The sequence below is a fragment of the Penaeus japonicus genome, unplaced genomic scaffold (assembly GCF_977035675.1).
Source record: "Penaeus japonicus unplaced genomic scaffold, GWHDUDI00000001_assembly GWHDUDI00000006, whole genome shotgun sequence".
In the NCBI taxonomy this organism is placed as follows: domain Eukaryota; kingdom Metazoa; phylum Arthropoda; class Malacostraca; order Decapoda; family Penaeidae; genus Penaeus; species Penaeus japonicus.
Genome location: NW_028234408.1, coordinates 28,900,188 through 28,905,187, shown reverse-complemented (window position 1 = coordinate 28,905,187; position 5,000 = coordinate 28,900,188).

Here is a 5,000-nt window from a genome sequence, read left to right as displayed (position 1 = left end):
AATATAATAATACAATATATAATATATTATGTAAATATATAAAAAACCAGTATTATATTTAAAAAAATATCTATATAAATATATATATATATATATATATATATTAAATATATGTATGATATATAATATATATTATACAAGGGGTATAAAATATAATAATATATATAAATAATATCTATATATAAATATAATATATATTCAATATATATGTTTATATACTACATATATATGTACATATTATATATGTACGTAATCATATGTATATATAACTATATATATATAATATATAAATCTATTTATATATATAAATTATATATAATTACACTCACAACACACACACGTCACACACACACACACACACACGCATACAAATATATACTGACATATATATATATATATAATTATATATATAGAATTTAATATATCATATATGATATATATATATATATACACATAATATATATATATACATTTTCAATCTACCTAATGATAATATATTAATAGACACTAATCACACACATATTGATATATATAATATATATTATTATATATATATATATATATATACATATATATAATAATATATATATATAAATATATATATATATATATGTTATATGATTACATATATATGTAATGTATGGTTGTGTATAATATATTATATATATATATATATATATATTTAAATATATATATATATATATATATAGTTATATAGTGTAATATCCATATATATTAATATATCTATATACATCTATCTATCTATCTATCTGTATATTATAGACACACACACACACACATATATATGTTCTATATATACATATTATATATATATATATATGTATGTATATGATATGTATATATATAGATATATATATATGATATATGTATACATATATATATCATATATATATATATATATATATATATATATATATATATATATATATATATATATATTATATATATATATATATATAGTATATATATATATATATATATATATATATATATATACATAAATATATATACATACATACTTATATATATATATATATATATATATATATATATATATATATATATAAATATATATATATATATGTATATAAATATGTATATATATACATATATATGTGTGTGTGTGTGTGTGTGCAGAAGTACACTCGACATATAATCACGTTTTATCAGTTACTCGACTTTACTGGAATATCACCGCATTTCTTTTCCAATTTAATTGCAACTTGCAACTCGTACAGCACATCGATAGACATAAGCATTAACAATTAGTTTTATTGGTAGTTTGTTTTCACATTTTATATATTTTTTCAATTTCCTGAATATATGTTAACCCAGACTCAATTAGCCGGGTATCTCTGATCAACCTCATTCAGGAATGTTTTCGTCCTCGCTTTTATGGCAGCGCGAGTGACAAAAATATACAGAAGTGGTGGTCCGCGTGGGAGAGCGGTTGGGACTCAAAGGGATGACTAGGTTTTCACATTTGGCAGTTTATAATTCTTGCAACTGTATAAATCAGGTAGTGCATATATGATTTGTTCTGAATGAAAAAAAAAATGGAAATTAGATTCTCTTGATTAGATTAAATGCTCTATTTGCCTTTGTCAATAAATCTGATGCAATTCTAGGTATGTGTGATTTAGCCATATGGCGGATATAATGTGGGAATAGTGATTTTATATTTTGTGGAAATTTATAGGACTAAAACATTCTTCCACGTGGGAAATGATATACAACGAAGTGGCACCACTGCTTTGGACATATTTATCGGTAAACTTAATTTAGGATAATCATAAACATTATTGTTTAATTCAAGTAGCCTCATCCTATAAGGCGCTTTGTTTGATCATGAAACCAAATGGTACTTCTTTGACATTTGTGTTGCTTTGATGGAATCAAAAAGGGCTAGACACAGGAGGCCATCCGACGTAACATCTTTTGACGTGGGAAGTCGAAGCTAAGCTTTACCGGGAGTATGTAGGGAACCGTTTCTGGGCTGAGTGCATGGAACAAGCCCCATGACATCGATGCCTGAGTCAATCCCACTCGCCCTCCCCCTTTGTGTATTTCCCGAAGCGGGACCAATGTTTGCATCGTACTTGTATTATCCCGTTTCCATTAGTTTTTTAATGACATTTTTAAAAAGATGGGTCTGTCGAGTAAGGCACTCCATTTCAGTAAACAAAAATAAGTAAAAATTATGAAATAATATACATGAAATAGGAATTTGTAGAGGAACACACACGTACACATACAGAGTTACAAACATGTGTATATATATAAATATAGATATAAGTATAAGTATATATATATATATATATATATATATATATATATATATATATATTTCCATACATATACATATATATACGTATACATACATATGTATGCATATGTATTATACAAAAAACAGATTATTAAACGTTTTTTCTTTGTCTCTGCAGAACCGCATTGCAATTTCGTTGACATCGATGCTCGTCCTCTCCGCCTTATTCTCCCAGAGCAGTCTGTCCATCCCCAAAACCTCCTACTTTAAGCTCATTGATGTATGGTACGACATGCTCATCTTCATCGGCTTCCTAATCATCATCGTGCACGTCCTCATCGAAAACCTCCGTTGCAAGCAGCAGCCGGCCAGAGTGAATGCTCTCCAAGTCAAGGAATATCAGGCGTCAGAGCCTCGGCGCACCGGAGGCCCCAGGCCTCGCGGCGCGCCTGCTTCTCTGGCTTCGAAAGTCAACGCTGCTTCACTAATCGTGTTTCCTCTTCTCTGTACTGGTTTCTGTATTACGTTTTTTGCAGTCGGAGCTCACTCATATTGAAGAGCCCGCAAGATTAGCAGTGGCTAAAAATGCATACATAATCAGTCACGATATATATATATATATATATATATATATATATATATATATATATATATATATATATATATATATGTATATATATATATATATATATATATATATATATATATTATATATATAATATATATATAATATAATAATATATATAAAATATATATATACATATATAATCATATTATATTATATCTATTATATATATATATATATATTATATATATATATAATATATATATATAATATAAACATATATATAATACATACATATATATCTATATATATATATATAATATTAACATATATATATATATATATTATATATATATATATATATATATAAATATATATACTATATATATATAATATACATATATATATATATATATTATATATATATATATATATATATATAATATATATATATATATAATATATATATTATATATACATATACATATATAATATATATATATTATAATATATATATATATATATATATATATATATATATATATATATATATATATATGAGAAAACTCATTATGGGGGAATAGCAGACTGGAAAAGTATTTTCACAAATACGTGGAGCTGTTTGCTAAAGTAAATTTAAATCGCTGTTCTGCAGAAGATACATACAAGGGCCGGTTGATTCTAGAGTAGTGTAAAACATCAAATTGCAACAAACTTCTCTTTCAGTGCATACGTGATTATCGGCCATATTGAGTAAACCTCTACAACACTAGCCGCTACCCCCCTCCCTCAACCACTCAAAAAAAGATCTCGAATCCCTTTTGTTGTTTTCAAAAGGTCTTTAGAAACCTTGAGATCAAAACGATTTACTAGATTTCAATTGTATAATTAAAATACGTCAGGAGGTGAAATTTCGGGTTACATGACACGATTTAACCCGCAGAAGATAAAATTAACAATTTACCTTGTATCGGGATACTGTCTTGTTATTTTCCCCGATGTATTATAGAAAATTAAGTGCTCTAGTCCAAGACACACACACTGCGATATTGATAGAAAACGCACCACAGTAACAGGCTGACACGATTGAGCAACAAGCAAACGGAACTTGGACGTAAACAGTCTGGAAACGAGAGAAAGAGACGGGTCTTAAGACATGACCAGGAATTGTTTCTCTACCGAGTATTTACTGCACTACTCAGTTGAATTTCTGACTGATCTTTCCAAGAGAGTCATCTTTCATATTATATTTGTATTAACTTACCTCACGGTCTACCTACGTGGAAATTTGCATGCAGTGACTTTGAATTGTAAATTTCGACCCCCCCCCCCCCAAGAATGAGACAAAGTATGATTTTCATATTTGATGTTCGTAGTAATAACCATTATTAGGAAGTTTTGGTTGTTTGGTTTTCGATGTGGTGGAAAAAAACTCTAACAACTTGGTATCCCTTTCCGTTTTTAATGTTTATATCAATAGCCAGCTCATTGATATCAAACTCACATGTGAGGTAGAAGAGCAGAATCAACTTTCCTTTCTCCATTAGACTCCTTTGAAGGAAAAACATTGACACAATCGAACATCATGTAACATTTATTGGCTTCGGGTTGAATAATTTCAGAAATCAATTAATTAACAACATTCAACATCTTTGTATGGCGTGTTTATTTGTTTTTGTTCTTATAAGAATATGAATTTCCTTACATAGTATGGTAGGAAAGGCCTTCAGTCAAACAAATGAAACAATACAAATCCTAAGAATGACATTGAATTCTCGCGTTTTATTTGTACTTTATATAAATAAGGAAAAATAATAAAGAAATGTTGTTACCTTCGTCATTATCTTTTGTCTTCAATAAATTTCAAAGTATCAGCACCAGTTTTCTCTTGCTCCCATGAAATCAGTATCTATTAGTTTCCGAAGGGGTCTTGGTATGCTTGTTTGCAACAATGGTCAACCACCCATAAATTCCCATTACGATCTGCCTGTAACTTTTGCCGTAATCCCATGCAAAACACGAGCCGGTTACATAATCTTGCTCTTCACTGGAAGCGATAGTAATACTAACCATAAAACTAATACTAATTACCGCATTATGCCAATGGTGACGGTAATAATGATAATAGTAATATCACAGGTAGTAATA